Source organism: Choloepus didactylus, chromosome 17 (genome assembly GCF_015220235.1).
Source record: "Choloepus didactylus isolate mChoDid1 chromosome 17, mChoDid1.pri, whole genome shotgun sequence".
Taxonomy (NCBI): Eukaryota; Metazoa; Chordata; class Mammalia; order Pilosa; family Megalonychidae; genus Choloepus; species Choloepus didactylus.
This window is the reverse complement of record NC_051323.1, coordinates 3,042,575-3,065,545: the sequence shown is the minus strand read 5'-3', so window position 1 is coordinate 3,065,545 and position 22,971 is coordinate 3,042,575. Positions and strand designations below refer to the sequence as shown.

General features: G+C 37.3%; 1 pseudogene; it reads left to right on the top strand.

Annotated features, from left to right (window-relative positions):
- Positions 1–17,269: 17,269 nt before the first annotated feature.
- On the top strand, positions 17,270–17,490 carry LOC119512809 (annotated as a pseudogene).
- Positions 17,491–22,971: the final 5,481 nt, after the last annotated feature.

Below are 22,971 nucleotides of genomic sequence, written 5' to 3'. Positions count from 1 at the left end.
TTATTTTCAGGCAACAATAAATGAAAATAGGTATCAAAAAAGAAGTTATAGTTGGAAACCATATTCAAGTAATATTGACCAGAGAGGCTTGATGGAAAAACAGGGTCCATGGAAGTAAAAAGTAAGGGAGGAAGGTGACCAGCCATGTGGGAAGTTTTGAAAATGTAGGATCAAAAGTTTATTATTGGGAAGGTCTGTAATTAGAAGATGATCTCAAAGCAGAAAAAAAGACTGGAGGAGAAGGAATTAAGATGGGAAGAATCTCAGTAACATGGAAGAAGAAGCAAGTTAGAATCAATCCATCAGGGTGCAAAATTTACTGGACATTTCCCCAGATTGTAGATATAGAATTTTATTTGTCTGGTCAATTATTATATCAATGCTACATGAAGGTTTCTATAATGCAAACTTTGGAAACATCATTAAAAGATTTTTTGGTATTTTCTTCTTTAATATCTATCAACAAGGGATTCAGAAGAAGATAAGTCAATTAAGACTATTTTCACCCTGAAATCCTTCCCAGAAATGAGTCAGAATTTGAGAGTTCTGAGATGGAGGATGCATAAATATGTAGGGTTGTGTTGGGAAGAAGCAACTGGCACTTCAAGACTCAGTGACCTACAGCCCTGGGGGTAGTTTTGTGTTTGAGGCTGAAACAGTATGAAAGGATAGCTTTTATATTTATGACAGTAATAATCTGCCATATGTTCAGCCTGTATCCTGCTGATGTTGAGTGCGAAACCTGCTCCAGAATCACTGTCACTGAATCTGTTGCAGTCTATTTTTTTGCAGTTTTATTGAGATATAGTCACATAACATACAACCATTCAAAGTATACACACAGTAGAGTATCATCATATAGTTGTGCTTTCATCATCACAGTCAAACGCTGAACATTTTCATTACTCTGAAAAATAAAATGATAATTAAAATAAAAAGAACATACAAAATATCTCATTGCCTTCTCCCCACCCCCATTGTTCATTTACTTTACTTTTTAAAATACAGTTTGTGATATATTCAGACACCATGCAGTTATCTACAGTGTACAATAAATTGCTCATAGTACCATAATATAAATTATTCATTGTACCATCATATAATTGTGCATTCATCACCACAATCATGTTTGTCACACTGGTTGACTCATACATTCATGAAAGTTTTCTCTGTTGCATTCAATGAGGTTTGATAACATTCTACCCACAGTAGAAACCTCTTCCCTCCAGTTTTGGGTCAGTGAATCTCTGTAGCAGGAGCTGCTTCCTCTCCACTCAGCCCTGGATTTATCCATCTTCTGCCTCCCAGGCTGTATATGTCTGACTTATTTTCAGGGCTTAGGAAACAATTAGTGGTTCAGTGTCATTTTGATCCCTTGTTGTGGGATGTCACTGTAGGAAAATGCCATGAAGATATCTGTATTAGTTTCCTATTGTTCCTATAGCAAATTCCCATGAACTTTGTGACTAAAATATTAGACAATGGTCATTTTATAATTCTGGAGTTCATTACTCTATTGTGGTGTCATTAGCCAAACATTGAGGTGATAGCAGGACTCATTCAGGGAAGAATCTGTGTCCTTGCCTTTTCTAGCTCCTACAGGCCCCTACATTCCTTGGCTGCTGGTCCCTTTGGGCATTTCACAGTCATCAGCATCACCTCTCTGATCCTTCTTCTGCACTCACATCATGCTCTGGCTATTCCGGGAAAGGCTCTTTGCTTTTATGGATACATGGGGCCACCTCAAGGTCCCTACTTTTATCAACATCTTCAAAGACCCTATTGCCATGTATAGTAATATATTCACTGGCTCCAGGATTAGATTGTGAACATCTTCTGGGCTGTTTTTCAGACCACGAGAACCTTCTGCATGCCTGATGTACTCATAGATATTGTCAGGAACATTTTCTGCAAGTTTCATAGAGATGTCAGCACATGACTAAAGTAAGCAAATTCTCAGGTCAGCTCCCTGGTTATTTGCATGTTCTTGGTGTGGCGAAGTAGAAAAAACAATAGAAAGCCAGGAAGACTGCATGAAAGGACAGATTTATTGAATTAAAGAGCATGGAGGAAAGAGGCAATAAGGGTTGTGAAATATCCCAGGCTTACCGAATCTCAGCCCCTATGAAGTTCCATGGAGGAGGGAGTAAGAGGCACATGTGTGTCCTGGGTTCCTGCTTTTATGGTGACAAAGAGGGGAGAGGTAAGCTTTACCCCCAAATACTGGGGATTGGAAGTTTCACATACATTGAGCAAAGCAGGAGTGGTAAGGGCCAGGCCATTTGGAGAAGGTGAGTGCAGATTCTGGGCATCTAAGCCCTATGGAGACACACATATTGCCAAACAATTATATGGCTTGAGATGATGAGGGGCCATTTGAAGATGATGCAGCAGAGCCAGTCAGAGAATCTAAGGGTGCTCTCATCCCCAAAACCATGTGGAGGTGCAGGTTTAGAACCAGGTTACAACAAGGCAGGACTAGCCAGAATGGTCACTTGAAGATGGGTGTTTATCACTAGACAAAAATGATGAGAAACCAAATATAAATACTTTTATGCCACAGGAAAGTGTCATTTGACTGAAGGTGACTGTATGTTTTCCTCTATGTCATTGATATTCTGCAGTTTTCTGAGATATGTCTCAGTATGGCATACTTTTAAATAACTTACCTTTGGTTTGATGTGCACTTGAGCCTGTGAATAACTGACTTTCACCATTTCTGAGTAATTCTCAATCATCTGTTCAAATGTGCATCTGCTGATTACCTCTTTCTTCTTCCTCAAATATTCCTAAGACTATGTCAATGTACCGTTCACTGTATCCTCTATGTCTGTATAGTTTTCCATCTTTTTCTTTCTGAAGATTAAATTTTGGAAAATTTGTTCTGCTTTGGCATCTTGTTCTATAAATTCTCTTCTGCTGTCAATTACATTTATTAAATTTGCTATTTTGCTTATTCCTTATCCAATTTCTAGAAATTTGGTTTGTTTATTTTTAAAAGTATAGTATCTTTGAAATTTACTTTTTGGTATACACGTTTTCATTTATGTAATCCATTCCTTTAAATAAACATGGTGAGAGTTGCAAAATCTGAAGTTTAAGGAGAACTTTGTGTCAGCAATTCTGCTGTGATTCATATTTTTCATGTTCTGGTCATCTAGTTTTCTTAGATCCTGGCAAATGCATGAGATCTTGAGGATGTTGACCCTTCAAAACTAATTTCTAGATCCCGTGAGAACTAAAAGTATTTTGTCCCTCTACAAGACATGTGCTACATATTTTTTTTCTGACAGTTACTTGGAGGCTCTACTATTCAGACCAATTAATACAATTTCAAGTTTGGAAAGGTCCAGGCCCACTTAGGAGATTCACACTTGAGGTGTGCAAAAAAACTAGACATTTTACAGGAAATGTATTTTTTGCAAGAGTGATATGAACAACCGAGACAGACCAGAGAAGAAATACAAAACCTCAACAAACCAATCTAAAGTAAAGAGATCAAAGCAGTCATGAAAAAGCTTCCTACAAATTAATGTCCAGAGACAGATGGCTTCACAGGGAGATTTGCCAAACTGTCTTAAAAAAATTGACATTACACCTGCTCAAATTCTTTCAAAAACTGAAGAAAATGGAAAACTACTTAAATCATTTTTGAAGCCAACATCACTGTAATACTAAACCAGATAAAGGTACTACAAGAAAGGAAAACTACAGGCCAATGTCACTAATAAACATATATGCAAAAATTCTCAACAAAATACTTGCAATTTGAATCCAAAGATACATTAAAAGAATCATACAGCATGACCAAGTGGTGTTAATTCCAGGCAGGCAAGGGTGGTTCAACATAAGAAAATCAATTTAATAAAACACATTAACAAATCCAAAGGGAAAAATCAAATGATCATCTACATAAATGCTGAAAAATTAAATAGAATGTGGCAGTCTTTTTGATTAAATCACTTCAAATAGTACAAGTTGAAGGAAAGTAACTCAATATAATAAAAGGTATATGTGAAAAACCCACAACCAGCATAGTATTAAATGGTGAGAGACTGAAAGCCTTCCCCCTAAGTTCTGGAATGAGACAGGCATGCCCACTGCCACCACTGTTATTCAACATTGTGCTAGAAGTGCTAGCCAGAGCAATCAACAAGGCAAAGAAATAAAAGGCATCAAAATTGGAAGGGAGGAGTAAAACGGCCATTATTTGCTGATGTCATAACCATATGTTTGGAAAACACTGAGAAATTGGTGACAAAGCTACATGATCTAATAAACAAAGTCAGTAAGTTGATGGGATACATGATTAATGCCCAAACATCAGTAATGTTTCTATACCCTGGTAATGACCTAACTAAAGAGACACTCAAGAAAAAAAAATCCATTCCCAATAGCAACTAAAAAAAATATCAAGTAGCTAGGAATACAGTTAACCAAGGAAGAAAGTACCTCTACAAAGAAAATTACAAAGCTTTACTAAAAGAAATATCAAAGGACTAAAATGAGTTAAAAATTATTCTATGTTCATGGATAGGAATGCTAAAGATCATTGAGATGTCAATTCTACACAAAGTGATCTGCATATTCAATGCAATTCTAATCAAAATTCCAACAACCTACATTGTAGACTTGTAAAAGCTAGTTATTAAATTTATTTGGAAGTGAAAGGGGCCTCAAATTGCCAAAAACATTCTAAAAATGGAGAACAAGTAGAATGACATTCACTTCCTCACTTTAAATCCTGCTATGAAGCCACAGTTGTCAAAACAGCATGGTACAGGCAGAAAGATAGACATATTCATCAATGGAATCAAACTGACACTTTGGAAATAGATTTAGATCTATGGTCAACATATTTTTGATAAAGACCCCAAATCCACTGAACTAGAACAGAACAGTCACTTCCACAAATGGAGCTCTGGAAAATGCTTATCATTGCCCAAAAGAAAGAAAGAGGGCCCCTACATCACACCCTAAACAAAACTTAACTCAAAATGGATCAAAGAATTCAATATAAGGGACAGTACCATATAACTCTTAGAAGATAATGTCAGGAAACAGGTTCAAGACCTAGTATAAGAGGTAGTTTCTTAGACCCTACACCCAAAGCAAAAGAAATGAAATAAAAATTCAATAAATGGAAATTCCACAAAATTAAAAGCTTCTGAGTCTCAAAGGATTTTGTCAAATAGGTGAAGAGGCAGACAAACCAATGGGAGAAAATATTTGGAAACCATTTTTGTGATAGAGACTGATAGCCGGTTTATGTAAAGAAATTCTACAACTCAATGACAGTAGCACAAACAGCCCATTTATAAAATGGGCAAAAGTAAGGAAAACATTTTCTGAGGCAGAAACACAAATGAATAAAAGCACCTGAAAAAATGTTCATATACAATAACTATTGGTGAAATGGAAATTAAAACCACTGTGAGATATCATCTCACACCAATAAGAATATTCAGATGCCAATAAACAAACAGGAAACAACAATGCTGAAAAGGATGTGCAGAAACTGTCACATTTATTCTCTCCTTGTAGGAATGTATAAAGGCACTGCTGCTCTGGAAGTCAGTTTGGTGATTCCTCAGAAAACTAGGGATTGAGTTAACCTACAATCTGGCCATTTGATTTCTTGCTATATACCCAGAAGATCTGAAAGCAGTGACATGAACAGATATTTGCACACCAATGTTCATAGTGGCATTGTTCACAATTTTCAAGAGATGGAAACAATCAAAGTCTCCTTCAACAGATGAGTAAATGAACAGATGTTCACTCACTAAATTTATTTTTCAGAAACTTAAATCCTCCATAGTGTTCCTATAACAGATAAATCCCCAAAACCAGAGGCAACAGCCTGTTCAAGAACATCAACAAGATGCATCCCCCTTCTCCATAATGTTGTCACCCCTTTTCAGTATGAATGAGTGAAGTTTGGTCACTACCTAGACATCCCTGAAGCTTGAGAGGTGATTAAAATAGAGGAAGGGATAGCAACAGACAAGATAGGATTTAACAGAGGATTACAAATACTGAATCTTTATATAAAGATTTTTTAGATGCTAGGGTATTAGAATAGCTAGTGGGAGATAACTGAAATGGTGGAAATGTAACCCATAATATTCTTTGAAATGTGCTCTATAATTACTTGTTTAAATGTACTTTGAAAGTAATCACTTTTCTGTATATATATTATATTTCACAATGAGGAAATAACCGAAATTGTGAAACTGCAACCCACAACTTTCCTTGAAATTACCTATAAAACTGCTTCTTAAATCATATTTTGAAGTTATCGCCTTTCTGCATCTATGTTGCATTTCACAATAAGGAAATAGCTGAAATTCTGGAACTGTAACGTATAACATTCTTTGAAGTTTGCTCTCTAACTAGTTGTTAAATTGTACTTTGAAAGTTAACACTGTTCTGTATGTATATTTCACAAAAAAAAAATAAAACAAAAAAGGAACTGGGCACCTTCATGGGGGTGCTGTAGCTCCAATGTGTCATGGGATTCCCATAGACCATTTAAAATTGTTTGAGAACAGTGAAGCATTGTAAAGCTGCCTGTGTATGAATTGGCTCTTAAAACTCACTCAGCATAATAATATCTCTGCAAAAAGAATACTTATATTGAATGTTTCCAGATAAGGGCATTGTGTAGTGTGGCATGGGCCAAGAAAATTTATAATGGGATACCATGTTGACTTTTATCTAAAATTAAGATTTTTATTTTTGCCAATTTAACCAATGTTAAATTCAACAGTTAGATATTTCAATGCTAAAAGAAATGGAAGAATAGGACACTTCATTTCTTAGATCAAGACAAAAACACAAACAATAATGTTGTCTCCTATTGCAAGAGACATCTGCATTTGGGAATCAGAAACATTCTGGGCTCCTAAGCAAATGTGCAGGAAGCAGTGTGGTACACATTTGCTTGGGATGTCCCTAGTTCAGTCATCTCTCTTACAGGCAGCTCTGCCCAAAATTCCTTCATTTGAGAGAAAACATGGCCAAGTAGTCGAAGAGGGGACTAATCCTAACTATCTTCAAAACTAATTCTGTTCTTACTTGCATTTTGATAGAAAAATATTCAGCTGTGGAAGTGGTTATGTGTCAGGAAATCATTTGTTATTAAAATATGCATAAAGCACACTAGATTGCACTAGAAGACATAGGAGTCAGCATCACTCAGCCACTAGTTAAAAGGTATGCTAATTTCTTCCACCTGGATTTATGAATCTCCTTTCATAATGTGGCTCAATGATATATTTAAATAAATTTTCTGTCATTTACTAATTATTGGTTTATTAGCTCACAACATTGTAGATTAGGAGATGATACACTGTGGAGGGTTGTGTGCTCAGGGTCTTAAAAGGCAGAAATGAAGGAGTCAATGGGGCTAGAGTCTCTCCAGAGCTCAGTGTTCTTTCTAGGCTGACAGTGTTGCAGAATCAGTCTCTTGGGTGGTAGGACTGACATCCTATTTCCTTGCTGGCTGTGAGCTCCCATTTCCTACAGGTTTCCCTCATTCCTTTCCACATGGCCCGCTTGACTTCCATAGTGAAAATTAGGTACTTTCTGCCATGTTAAATCCTAATTATCCATAATCCTTGCTGAGTTCTTTCTCTCTGGTCAATACTTCAAGATTGAAAGGGCTCCTGGGAACTGGTCAGCCCCACATGCATGATCTCCCCTTCTACAAGTTAACAGATTCCATTACAGATGAAAAATCCCTTCATAGCAGAATCTTAATTAGTGTTTGTCTAAACAACTGGAAGAAAGTGGTTATGTACTAGCAGGCAGGATTCTTCAGGGCCTTCTTGGAATTCTACTTACTGCCAGATGTTTTATAAATCATTTACTAGAGATTGATTGGGCCTCAATGGTGTCTTTGGCACAGGGGATAATTTGGACAATTTTACTTTTTAAAATCATATAACTTTAGAAGAGAGAATATGAAAGCTAGTATCCAGCTGGCACAGGATTGTCAATGGTTTTGAAATTTTACACTTCCTCACATTTTTAATGCACATGAAATTACCTAAAAAGTGTCTGCTAAAAGCAAGAATTAATTTTAGCTATTGTTCCCTGGATTCTCCATGCTCTGAATCTAAACTTCACACTTGAATCCACACTTTAATGGTCTCCTGGGATCAGGCTCTTGTCTGCTTCTCACAATGTTTCTTTTGTCCTTCTTGAACATCCAAGCCCATCTTCTCCCAAGGCATGTGATCTTCCTGAAGTGTTTTTCCCTGATCCCTGCTTGCCAACTCCCTCCATTCATGCATGAGTCCAACTATCACTTCTTCACACATAGGTCATTTCCATACCACACATTTTATGTAGACCCCTCCGACTCAGTCACTCTGATGACATATCCTGATTTACCCTCATGTCATCTGAGACTACCTGGGATTTTTGAACAGTTATAATTTTGGGAAGGTGAATATAATCAATTGAAGCAGGAAAACTTTCAATTAGGAAGCAGAAATTTCAACTATTAGTAAGCAAGAATATATTTATATTAAGTGTAACTTCATGAAGGGCGGAAATACAGAAGAAAATCAACCAAATTTGCAGTGGACCAAGAGTATGCTGGGCCTTTGGCCTAGGAGGAATATCTTCGTGGATGATGTTTGTCTTATCCCTGCACCACTCCTGAAAGCCTGGTAAGGAGACCCTCTCCTAAGGTAATGGGCTCTTAAGGAGACAAACCATGGAAAAAATGAACTTATTATTAATTAGAATTAGAAAAATGCATGCCTGTTGATGCTCCACATCAAGGGAAACTTCCTCTGGGCATTAAGTCTTCTTTGCAGGAAACATTGAAACCATGTCAGAGGAAGAATTTGGTTTCTGTAAAATTGTTAAATTGCCTTTTTTTTTTTTTTTTTTTTTTTTTTGTCACTTCCTCTGACACTGCTCATGGTGTGGCTTGACACTTGAAATGGACCTGGATGCACATTGACCAAATTTTCCTGAGTAAAGACAAGGCAAAGTGCAGGGGGAATCTCAGAGAAGTAGGAAAGAAATGCCCTTGGTTTATTGTCTGTCCCTTACAGTAGAATGAATGTTTGAAGAAGTCAGATGTTCTGTTTTATTTGTTCCTAACTTAACGTCCTAGAACTATAAATATTCCTGATATTTTTACTTGCATGACTCCATAAAATTGCTGATTGGGTTAGGAATAAATTGAAAACCTGCTCTATGAGACACTGGGAACTGAAACTATTTTACCCACATTGCTGAGGTGGATCTTAGGCTGCTTTAAATCTATTCTGCCCCCCACAAAAGCCAAGTTCTTTAACACAACCTTCTATGGGAAGACTTATTAGGCTTTTGTTTAGGGTGGAACGTTCTGTTTATGTTGTTTCCGTGGAGATGTGACCCACCCAACTGTAGGTATGACCTTTTGATTAGATCACTTCCATTTAGGTGAGATCCCAACTATCCAGTGGACTAGAGTCCTTTAAGATAGCTCAAGGGTAGTAGGAGCTCAGAGAAGCTGCGACAGACATTTTGGAAGGAAGCTAAGACATGTTTGCCCCTGGGAGAAGCTATGAGCCAACACGGACCCAGATGCTTGGAGATGTAGATGGACATTTGGAAATGCTAAGTGAAGAGATGAAGCCCAGGGTTTGCTCTGGAGAAGGTAAGAGAGGACTACCAGATGCTTAGAGAGAAATGCCCCAGGAGAATCAAGCAGAGAGCTGAGAAATCCTAAGAGAGACAGAAGCCAAGAGACATTTTGGAGAAAGCAATTTTGAAATGCAATCCAGGTACAAAGGACTATCAGTCATGAGCCATGTGTCTTCCTGGCTGACAGAGGTGTTCCAGATGTCACTGGCCTTTCTATAGTGAAGATATCCTCTTGTTGATGCTTTGGTTTGGGCACTTTTATGGCCTTAGAACTCTAAATTTATAACTTAATAAATCTCTTGTATAAAAGTCAATCCATTTCTGGTATTTTGCATAATGGCAGCATTTGCAAACTGGAACAGGGCTGTTACACCTTATTTCTGCTAATCATTTCATTTGTAAATTGAGAAACTGGTGGACCTAAAGGGCAGAGCCAAAGTGACTGTAAGTCTCTGGTGACTCACTTTTGGAGATTGTGTTTGTGGTGAGGGAAATATCAGGGTCTGGTTTGTACATATTGAGGTGTCTTTGAGATTTCAAAGAAGAAAATCAAATAGATATTTAAAATTCAGAAGAGAGTGATAGAGACATAAAATTAGGGTTGTATATCTTCATTGTATCCAATGATATGAATATATTCCAAATAGTTTCTGGCACCATCTTTAGAAAAGCTAAGTTAAATTCTGATATAATCCATTCACAGACACATATACTGTATTGCAAAATTATATATTTTTTAATTTTTTAAATTATGTTTTTTAATTAAATTATTGAGACACATTCACATACCATACAATCATCCAAAGTGTACACTCAGTTATTCACAGTACCATCAGATAGTTGTGCATTCTTCACCCCTATCTATTTTTTGAACATTTTCCTTGTACCAGAAAAAGTATAAATAAGAATAAAAAATAAAATTTAAACAGAACTCCCAAATCATCCCCCACATCTCACCCTATTTTTCATTTAGGTTTTTTTTTTTTTTTTGCACCCATTTTTTAGTCATTCATCCATAAACTGGGTAAAGGGAGTGTGATTCACAAGGCTTTAACAAACTCTCATCACTTGTAAGCTACTTTGCCGTATAATTATCTTCAAGGGTCAAGGCCACTGGGTTGCATTTTGATAGTTTCAGGCATTTATTTCTAGCTTTTCTGATGCATTAAAACCTAAAAAGTGTTATCTATGTAATGCATAAGAATGCCCACTAGAGTGACCTCTCAACTTCATTTGGAATCTCTCAGCCACTGAAACTTTATTTTGATTCATTTCACTTTCCCCTTTTGGTCAAGAAGATGTTCTCAATCCCACAATGTTAGGTAAAGATTCATCCCAGAAAGTCATATGCCACATTGGCAGAGATTTTCACCCCTAGGTGTCAGATCTCATGTAGTGGGGACAGCAGTGATTTCTCCTGCCAATTTGGCTTAGCTAGAGAGAGAGGGTCACATGTGAGTAACAAACAGGTACACAGAGAGAGACCCTTAGGCACAATTATAAGCAGGTTTACCCTCTCCTTTGCAGTAATGAGCTTCATAAGGGAAAGTCCCATGATAGAGGGCTTGGCACATCAAACTGCCAGTCCTCAATGTTTGTGAGAACATCAGCAACCATCCAGGTAAGGAAGCCCAGCACCTCTGCATTTTTCCCCAGCTCCTCAGGGGAGACTGCATATATATTTTTATTGTCTGTTCAAATCACTTTGGGATGTGTCACTATTTCATGCTATCCTATGCAAACCTACCAGATCCCAATTCCTATTAAAAGTTCCATGTAATTATGTTATTTCAACAAGCTGTATGAGTTAAATTGTTTAGGAAATATAGAGCTTGCACAAATTAATCATATCTTCCCTTGGTCTCACATGGAATTTAAAGTTTTAAAATGCAATCAGTATTATCCTTTACCCTTTGGTTCAGTCTGCCCTAGTCCTAACCACATCTGCTTCATTCATATCTCTAGTTTTAGTCTGGACTCCTTTTCAGGTTTTGTAACAGTTGCTATGTGTGCTAATACTGACATTCATATCTGCCAAGTTCTAGTTCTGAGTTTCAGGTGTCACACAGATACCCAGAATTCCAGGGATTGATCAGGTTACACACAAAGTGATTAGCATCTTGGAATCAGAAGGCAGCCATTACAATTTGGGAATAGATGTGACTTCTGTAAGAGCTTACACTCTAGGGACTGTTACAATAAGCATTCCCCTGATAAGCTGTGCTCTAAGGTTGAATTCTGAGTTTAGCACATTGCAGTTAGCCCATATTGGTGAGGCATTAGAGTGTTTGCATTTGTTTCTGGTGTATTTCTCTCAAAATGCTTTCTACAGGATCCATTCACCTCATTACATGTCTCACAGCTTCACTCCTTCTTGTAGTTGCTCAATATTCCATTGTATGAACACACAGCAGCTCACCATTCTGTTCCTCAGTCGTATTGTTAGATCACCTTTGCCCATTGCAAATCATACATACTCTCTCCACAAACACCAGTATACAAATGTCTGTTCATGTCCCTGCTCTCAGATCTTCCAAGTAAATGCCACCTAATGAGGTTTCAGGGCTTTATGGCACCCAGATACTTAGATTCTTGTGGAAACACCCCAGTGTCCCCCAAAAAAGCTATACCATCTGCCTCCTAACCAACAGTAAATATGCACATCCCTCTCTCCATGTTTTTTTCCAGCACTTGTATCCCTGTTTATATTTTTCCTTACAAATTTACCAATCTATATTCACATACCATATAATTATCCACATTGTGCAATCAGTTCTTCTTGGTATCATCATAGAGCTGTGCATTTATCACTACAGTCAGCACATGAACATATTTATTATTGTGAATAAAAGATTATTTTTAATGAAAAATAAAAAAAAAGATAATAAAAAGAAAAATAAAATATCATACACTATAAGAGTAGGGTCAAACAACAACACCACTGCCAAGGATCCCATATCCCTCCCTTATATCCACCACTCATATGCATTTAGCTTTGGTATATTGCCTTCATTACCTTTAATGGAAGCATAGTACAATGTTCCTGTTGACCATAGACTCCAGTTTGCTTTGATTATATTTTTCCCCAATAACATTCCCATTTCAACACCCTGCACGGTTGACATTCATTTGTTCTCCAACAGGTAAGAAGTTTTATATTTGTACATTTAGTCACAGTCATTGACCACTCCAGTTTCTGCTAACAGTCCCAGTCTTTATCTTCTATCTTTACCTCAGGTGTCATTCATGTCCCTAGCCCACCTCTTTCAGCTTTTCTCATAAACACCTTCATTCAGTGTAGTTAAAATTTTGTGCTACCATCACACTTGTCTTATGTTTTTATCTTATGTTTTAAGTTATTGCAAGTAGTTTGGGTGAAAACAGATAATAAAATATTTTAAATTTAGTAAATTTTGAAGATCTTTGTGAAAATTATAGTATTAAGTTGATTTCTGTGTCTTTTGTAATAATACAAACACATTTCCTTGGTAATGATATTCTTATATCCTTTCTATTGTTATTGTCTTTACATCTCACTGCACAAGTATGTTTCCCTTTCAACTTTCTCATGCTTTGCATAGGCTCCTTATGGACTAGGCTGGCTACTCAGACACTATAAATGTGTTTTCCCTGCAAATGGGGCCTGAATGAGTGAATCAGATAGATGAGCAAGATTGTGTCAGAGTCACAACTCCTAATCTTCCTGGTGCACTGGATCCCAGGTGAGCAGTTCCTTATAAACTAAGAGAATTGTTTTAACATGCAGCATGTACAGAGTATTCCATCTCAAACAGATCTGATTCTATATGATTCATCAGAAATCCTGCTTTAAATATGTATTTTATATATTTATGATTCATTTTATTATCTTTGTTCTCTGACTTCAGGTGCCAGTGGAGGCATTGTGATGAGCAATGAGCCAGTCTCAAGTCTCCAGTCTCCAGTTCCCAGTCTCCATGGATGGGTCTCCAGGACAGACCATGACCATGAGGTGCAAACAAGCCAGGGTGTAATCAGGAATGTAGATGCTACTAGCAGAACCAAGAACAGACTCTTAAACTTCTCATCTATGTTGCATCCATTCTGGCATCCAGGGTTCCCAACCGATTCGGTGGTAGAATATCCAGGACACAATTAACTCTCACCATCAGCAGGCTCCACACTGTGATGTGGCAGATTGTTACCACTGGCTACATTACAGCCATCCTTTCCCAGCACTTCAGCCTCAAAAAGAAACCTCCTCTCCCAGCTGAAGGACAGTGAGCCCTGGTGCAGCAGTTGGTTCCCTTCCTCCCATCTCTTCATTTTCAAAACGTTCTGCTTAGTAGTTGGTTTTCCTGTCTTACATTTTCCTTCCACAGACTCTGCCTTTCTTTCAAATCTTCCTTGTCATTATTACAGCTGCAGTTATACTCAACCCACTTTCTAACTGCCCTTTTCTTTCCTCCATCTCATTCAGTTATACTCATTCCTTCAAAGACAATTCTGCAGCTTTTTAAAATCTGTCACTCTAGAAATATATGACAGCTTTTCCTATGATCTGTGACTGGTCCAAATCATAGTTTTTAAGTCAGATATAGCTGGAATATTTTGGAAAATACTTAATAAACATGTTTCTTTCAGTGTATAAACAGGAAAACTTCAAGTGACCTAGTATAACTTATACATGTCTTTCTGAAACATACTAGTTAATGAAGTTTAGTTTCAGGAAGTGTCTGAGAATGTTAGAATAGTGTAAACCAAACATTCCTAATAACCATTACTTTAAAAGTGGATGTTAAAGAATACAAGCCTTTAAAATATATTTATACTCCATACTATGTGTCAGACACAAATATCACTCCTTTTATTCTAGTTTTGAGAGAGAAATTAAACTTGTCTATATATAAAATGTTTCCTCTGTCTTTTCCTATGAAGTAAAATAAAGAAATGTGAGGGAATACAGTTTCCTGGAGTAAGAGTGGTTAGCTATTTAAAAGAAGATAGCATATTACTCAGTGATTGCCATGTTATAAACCACCCCAATTCCCAGTGTCTTAAAATCTTTAGGATTTGTATTACTCTCTTGCTTATTGGTTAGTTCTTTTGATATCAGCAGGCTTGAATGATCTTGCCTTGGCTTGCCCTTGTGTGTCCAGTCAGCTGCTAGACTCACCTGATCTAGAAAGGATCAAATATTTTTCTTTTTTTCCACATGTATGTTGTTGGACATCAGTTTATATTTAGATAGCAAATTTCAAAGAATGTTATGAGTTACAGTTCCACAATTTCAGTTACTTTTTTCTGTGAAATATAGTGTATATTCCAAATTGTGGTAATTTTCAAAGTACAATTTAGTGAGAAGCTATAGAGCCAATTTCAAAAAATATTATGGGTTACAGTTCTAACATTTCCCTTTTCTCCTTCTAGCTCTTCTAATACCCTAGCATACACACACACACAAAACCACACACACACACAACCACATACACACACACACAAACACAGTTTCAGTATTCCAAATTGTTAAATCCTATCTTGTCTGTTGCTACCCCTTCTTTTTTCTCTCTTGTTTAATCATATTCTCCATCTTCAGGGATGTCTAGTGATGTCTAGTGATGTCAGTGAACACCCTAATTTATTCATATGGAAAAGGGGTGTCAACAATATGGGGAATGGTGATGCATCAGATTGATGTTCTTTGAGCCTGTTGCATCTGTGATTTTGTATTATCTGGCATAGAAACCCCTGGGGGATTTAAGTTGCTAAAAAGTAAACTTAGTGAGTGAAACCTGTATAGGGTTTCAGACAGGAATCTACCTATTTTGGGACTATTGCTGGTTGGGGCTTGGCATACTGTGGCTATTTGGTATACCTGGCTGGAACTTGCCTAAGAGTTACTTGCAGGATACCATCTTGGCACTATTTGAAATCTCTTAGTCACTGTAACCTTATTTTTTTTACCTTTCTTTCCCCCCTGTTATTCAAGTAGGAATTTGGTCAAGAAGTCTTTCTCAATCCCATGATGCCCCATCCAGGCTCATCAGCAGGAGTCATGTCTCACATTGCCAGAAAGGTTTACACCCCAGGGAGTCATGCCCCACGAGGGGGAAGTGCAGTGAGTTCACCTGCTGAGTTGGCCTAGAGAGAGAGACCACATCTGAGGAACAAAAGTTCTCTGGGGGAGACTCTTAGGCACACTTATAAAGAGGCTTAGCCTCTCCTTTGAAGTAACAGACTTCATAAGGGCAAGCTCCAATATCAAGAGCTCAGTCTTCTAAACCAGAACTCCACAATGCTTTTGAGAATATCAGTAATTCTTCAAGTGGGGAAGTTAATATTATCACTCAGTTGAATTTGATTTGTCAGTATATCTATCTTTAGGCCAGTACCATGCTGTTTTCAACACTGTTGCTTTTTAATATACTTTAATGTCAGGTATTGCAAGACATCCCACTTCATTCATCTTTTTCAAGATATTTGTAGTTATTCAGAGCACCATGCCCTTCCAAATTTGGTTACCGGTTTTTCTATTTTTGAAAAGTAACTTGTTGGGATTTGAATTTCTATTTCTTTGAATCTATAAATCAATTTAGGTTGAATTGACATCTTAATTATATTTAGTCTTCCAATAGATGAACATGATATGTCCTTCAATTTATTTGGGTGCTCTGTGACTTCTATTAACAATTTCTTGTAGTGTTCTGGGTTTAGGTCTTTTGTGGTCTTGGTGAAGTTTATTCCTAAATATTAAGACTGTAGCTGTGTAACCAAATAAACCCCTTTTATGAAAGCCAATCCAATTCTGGTATTTTGCAAAATGGCAGCATTAGCAAAGTGGAAGAGGCCCCCATTTGAAAGCTTCTCTGAAGGAGGGCACATCAATCCTAAATCCTCAGGAAACCCCACAACTAACAGGAAGTCTGGGATTCTTGGCAATAAAGAAATAACTCAATATGAATGAGAAGTAACAGAAATAATAGAGAAAAAGAGGGGTACCTAGACTTCCACTGCCTTAATTTCTTAGGGCTGCTATTGCAGAGCCACAAACCAGATGTCTTAAGGTAAAAGAAATTTGTTGTTTCACAATTCTGCAAGTTAAAAGTCAAGATGTCAGCAGGATCACATTCCCTGTTTAAGGGAGAATACTTCCTTGCCTCTTCTAGGAAGCTTCTGGTGTTTGCCAAACTCCTTTATTTCTCCCTGGATTGTTGGTGCAGACATTGTCTCTGCCTCCTGCATCTGCACTTAGTCTTACACCCAGCATTGGTCTGTGTCTGGGTCCAATTTTCTGTTCTAATAAGGACACCAATAATACTGGATTAGGGCACATCCTGATCCAATTTGGCTTCATCTTGACAAATCACATTTTGAAGACCCTATTTAAAAATAAGGACAAATTCTGAGGTAATGGCAATTAGGTATTTGGCATATCTTTGTGGGGGGATTCAGACCATAGAATCCATTTAATAATTTTTCATGCCCCTTAGAGCCTTTGATTGTATGCATACAATGAAATGGGAAGTTTTTAACTGGGAAAATCCAATTTCTCTAATCATTCAAAAGGATATTAGTGAGTCCAGTGGGCTGTAGCCATCCCACTCTGAAGTGGGTGGAGGCCAGAGCAGTAAAGGTGCTCATGAGGCCCCAGTATTTTGAGGACAAGCCAGAGGGCAGTGCATGCATGAGTTGAAGGAGGACCTGGGCACCTGTCTGCTGCACTCAGACTGTGGGCTTCAGCAAGGAAAATTCCCTCGGCAGTGTCTGTAGGAACAAAACTGCAAAGCTTTGAGATACGCATTTTTCAAATGTAAAAGGTCAATGTTGGATATCAGATTAAGATTCAGAAGAAGAAAATGATACTGATACTATTATGTTGGAAGGAAGTTGTAGACAACAATGGATTTTCCGTGGACATTAGTAAAGAAAAGCCAAAATAGGAAACATACAATTTGCTCCATCTGGTTGGTTCAATTTTTCCCTCCATGGAATATGGGAGAAAATGGATGAGTTCTGCTTTTGAATATGTATGAAGAAAATAAAGATTGTCTACCTGTAAGTTACATTTAGAAGAAAAATTTGGGTAAACAGTATAGGCATATAATAAACAGGTTTTGGGAATTGTTCTAAAGCACAAAGAATAGAAAGTTTGCTCTTGTAAAACTTCATTCTACATTCAAATAACACAATATGTACATCCTCTGTGAATATTATGATGGCCACTAGTGTGACTGAACAATCATGAACATGGACCCTGGTGAGAAAAAGGCTATTGGAAAATTTTAGGCTAAAACTTTCTTTTCTTTTATCCAGCCTTCCTATCTAGTTTAAAGTAAATTGGGTTTGATTCCTTGGAGAAGAAATGTTTCATTCACACTGAATCCCTTAAATGATTTGAAAACACTACTATTATCCAGTAGGTAGAGCTTGATACAGAGCCTCAGATTATTTGGGGCAGGGCTCTTTACCTCCATCTCTTGAATGTTTTTTGCTTTGTTTCCTGACTGCATTTTCAGCCTGGTCCTCTCCACATGGTACAAAAGAAATGAGCAGCATCAGACATAAGCTGGATCCCTAAGATCTGAGATCCAAAAAGGAAATACATCCTCTTCCAGGGTCCCCACATCAAATCTTATAAAAGCCTTCTGGTCTTAACTGGATCACATGCCCTCCCACTGGACCAGTCCTTGCAGAAAAGGTGATGGGAGTTGCATGGTCAGCCAGACCTCACTCATAGGGGCCTGTCCCCCTGGCACTGTAGTTGATAACTCCCAGCAGAATCCTGTCAGATGAGTGATGAGAGGGATTTGGAGCAAGCAGGAATGACAGATGGTCACTGTAGAAAGTAAGGTGAAATCAGGAAATGCTTGGAGAAATTTAGAATCATAGATGTTATTTTATTCTGATCACTTGATGCAACAGAGGATCAAATTTGAATTTAAGTTTCAAACTTTATTTTGGTTTTGAAGAATAGTGGACCTTAGATTTCCTATACTTCCATGGTTCATTACAGTTAAAGCAATCAAGGTGGTCTTTGGCTCACTTACTGTAACAGTTCACCTTGGATGGTGAGGACTCCACACAGGCCCTGTTCATTTTTGCAGAGTATCACTAAAGTCTGTGTTCTATTTTTCTCTGGGAAAAGGAAAAAGATGATTTTTTCAGTAACTATTTTTTTCCTATTTAAATGCTACAATTTTATTTAAAGCTTTGTTAAGAAAAAAAAAGGACATTAGTGAAGAAATACCTGATACTGTTTTTGTCAGCCTCAGTAGAAGAGCCAAGTGACACATCCATCCTAAGCCCAATAGCTGCTTGATTCTACATATTCCATCTCTAATCTAACAACAGTTGGAAACCAACAGGACATTTGGGATTTTGGGAAAGTAAGTAAATGTAATTTAGAGATTACAGATTTTAGATTTTTCCAGTCAAAAGTGAGTGAGCAGTTTCTTATCTAAACTTCATGCCAAAGAAAATAAAATTAATATCAGACAATTTATGAATATAAGTATGGATTTTAACTTATTTTCCACTATCCAAAGTAAAAAGCCTCATAGCACTAATAATTAATCAAAGTAAAATGAGTCAGTAAGGATATATTACTTCATTGATTCAATGTGTTTTAATAGCAAAATTTAAAAATAAATTATCTTTTAAATGTCATTGTTAATATAAAATTGTAAACTCTGGTAAGTAAATATGATAGCTAGCATACAGCCATTAAACTGATAAACATGAAGACCTTGTAGATATATGAAAATTCTTCACATATATTAGGAAAAATATAGATATAAAAATAAATGTAATTTATATGTGTACCTTTACAATTTATTTGCATACATTTATACAGTAAAATATTATGGCATGGACATTACTACTTTCTATAAACTCTAGTTGTTCATCTACATTTCCCAACCTCCTTACAAATGTGACTTCTAACAAATGAAATATATGTACAAGTCACATGCTTCAAATGTAATCTGAGAAAGGGAGAAGACCATCTGTAATTTTCCAGTCTCTCTTAACTACAGCAGAAAATGAAGAGGCCATGTGCTCCGATAACAGCAAACACAACATAGTGGAGACTCTGTTTAGGTCCTTGAGTAACTGTGTGGAGCAAAGTCCTTTTCTGGCTTTTCTGGGCATGTAGGATGAGGAAGACAAGCATTTGCTGGTGTTGGGCAATTAAATGTGGGGCTGTGGCATAATCTAGGCTATCCATTAATGTAGATGCATAAAAGAAAACTTGCATGAGAGTAATTAGAGATGACTGTGTTTTCCTTATTTCCTTTAATACTGTTGTCTTAATAGTTTAAAATGTGAAATTTAAATTATTCTTAGAAAAGAAAATCTTTTCATGGCTGAGACCTCTCATCCAATTTATTTGCAGTTGCAACCTCCTGTTGGCAATGAGTAGGACAGTGTGAGTATAAGAATAACATCAGTGTGAAATCAGAGGTGAACTTTCTCTGTAGCCACAGGGTCCCATGCCCTCTGGTAATCACACTAATGCTCTCCAGTTCCAAGGAAGACCACTCAGTTACAGTCTTCATCCCAGTTACAAGAGTAAAAAGTAAAAGGTCCTTTGAAATTGTCTATCACACGCTTTGATGTGAGGAATCAAAGACATAGACTGAAATGCCTTAACCCAGGTAAATTTACTTAGTTGAGGACAGAGCTGAGGCTTAAACCAGGTGACTTGACTCCAAATTTTGTGTTCTTTTCACCTTCTCACACCACTTCTAGAGTCAGAAGGCTAGGACAGCACATAGGTTGAAAAATCTCTACATATATTTGCTATAAAAATATTATAAGTTAATTTATTAATAAGTGATAAGAAATTGGTTTGACTCTTTACAGTAAGTTGTAGAAAAATGCATCTTCTTCTCATCCACTGTTTCTGCTTGTGTTGTTCAAACTTTGTCATTTAAATCATGTTGTTTAGTCATAGAAATAACAAATTTAGCCATCTATTCTTACATACTTGGGTTTTAACATAAAAGTTTTACATGAAACTTTCTTGTAAAATTGACACTCCAGAAAGTTGTTCCATGACATATGGCTTTACCTTGTCCCCAGTTAGACAACATGGTGGAGCTGGGGGTTCACCACACCCAACTTGGGAAGAGCTTCTGAGTGCAGCAGTAGCAGCATGACCAAGGTCCCAGAGCATTATCAGGACTCCCCAAGGAGCAATGTCAGTGGATCATGCTACAGAGTCAGCTCATGGCAGGACCCAGGAGCCTCACTGGTCTAGTTCAGCACCAGGATTTATCAGATACATAAGCATAAGCCCAATTCTCCAGCCTTCCCTGTGTCACTGTGAACTATGCAATACAATTATTTTTCCCAACAAGTTTTTACTAAATTACTCCTGGAGTTGACCTTTTTCACTTACAAGAAGAAATCTAACACACCATGAAATTTGGAGACAGGACTCTTTGGCAATAGCAATGCTCATAAAACCAGTAAACCTCAATACCATGGGACAGGGGTGGGAGCCTTCGCAGGGCATTTCTCACAGCAATTGATGGTAATTTTCCAAGGGATTTATGACCATATTGAGTCCACTTTCGGGCATTCTTCCTCACCAATACCTATTAGGGCTTGTGTTCTACAAGGAACCTCATTTCTAAGTTTTCTGCAAGCAACCAAGAGACCACATTCAAACCATTCTGGTATTCAGCAGTGCACTCCCCATGCCCAATCTACCCTCATCACATCTGGTAAACATCTATATAGTAAAAATATTCCTTATTCTAAAAATCATCCATCATCCCCAAAATGAGGAATAGGATGAATAAAAGTGGATTTTCATTTTGGGGCACTTGTTATCTAGTATATTTTTCTTGCCCATTTTATCATGCTTTTATTGTCATATAGAGTTCAGAATGTATCTACTTTCTTGATAATCTAGTCAAAATTTCCAGTGGTGATTCTTGTGAAATGTGATTAGATTTGGTCACATTTTAAAAGCAGAAGAAATGTAACTTGTTGAAATAGTGGATGTGAGAGTTGAGAGAAAATTAAAATCAAGTACTTCCACATTATTTTGGGCTTGAATAACTAGAAAATTTGGAATTTATTTTACTGATATAGGGAAGGCTGAGGGAAAGCAAATTTTTGGAAGGAAAACAGGAATCATGGTTTGCTTTGGACATGTTAGACTTTTGAGATGCCTCCTAAATCTCCAAATGGCAGTGCCCCTTAGGGTGTATCTATGAGTCTGAAGTTCAGGGAAACAGTCTGTGCTAGAGTGTGGAATACGGACAATGAATGGAAATAGAGATGAACAGAAGAAAGTGGACTGGACTCTTATAGGAACCCCAAAATGTAAAAGTCAGAGAGATGAGTAGGGACTAGAAAAGGAGGGTGAAATGGAGTGTCCAGTGTGGTAGGACTTGAATCAAAGAAAGTGAGCCAAGAAAATATTCTAAGAATATATTTTCAAGTTGCCAATGTAAAATAAAATATTACATGAAAGGAAAAATCTTTTTTAAAGATGATTGTTGTTGTATATCCCAAACATGCTATTCTATTTGTAGAATTACACCTCATGATATGAGCAATTTGGAAAGGTGTATATATATGTATAGATATATAAGTATATAGTATTGAGAAGCATGCTTATTATGGGTTCTAAAATCCGATCAAGAAAACCATGTGGTTGGATAATATGGAAAGTCAGAACATTGTCTGCAGGACTTTCTCTTAAAGGACCGATATCTCTCTCCATCTTATGTGGAATGTGCTTATGAGAATACAGTGTTGAAGCTGCCTCAGGATGGTTCTTTGATTTGGAAAGAATTAATGTATTTTCTGGGGTTCCTTAGGCCTCATCTCAAGTAAATAAATTCTTGTTATTTATGGAAAGAACATCATTTTAAATTGAGAAGAATAATCCACTTTGATAGCCAGAAGGGAACATGGAGTAAAATAGAATGCAAGTATGAATACTGTTCTAGTTTGCTAATGCTGCAGAATGCAAAACACCAGAGATGGACTGGCTTTTATAAAAAGGGGGTTTATTTGGCTATACAGTTACAGTCTTAAGGCCATAAAGTGTCCAAGGTAACACATCAGCAATCGGGTACCTTCACCGGAGGATGGCCAATGGCGTCTGGAAAACCTCTGTTAGCTGGGAAGGCATGTGGCTGGCATCTGCTCCAAAGTTCTGGTTTCAAAATGGCTTTCTCCCAGGACATTCCTCTCTAGCAAGCTTGCTCTTCTTCAAAACGTCACTCACAGCTGCACTCTGTTCAGTCTCTTTGAGTCAGCATGTTTTATATGGCTCCACTGATCAAGGCCCACCCTGAATGGGTGGGGTCACACCTCCAT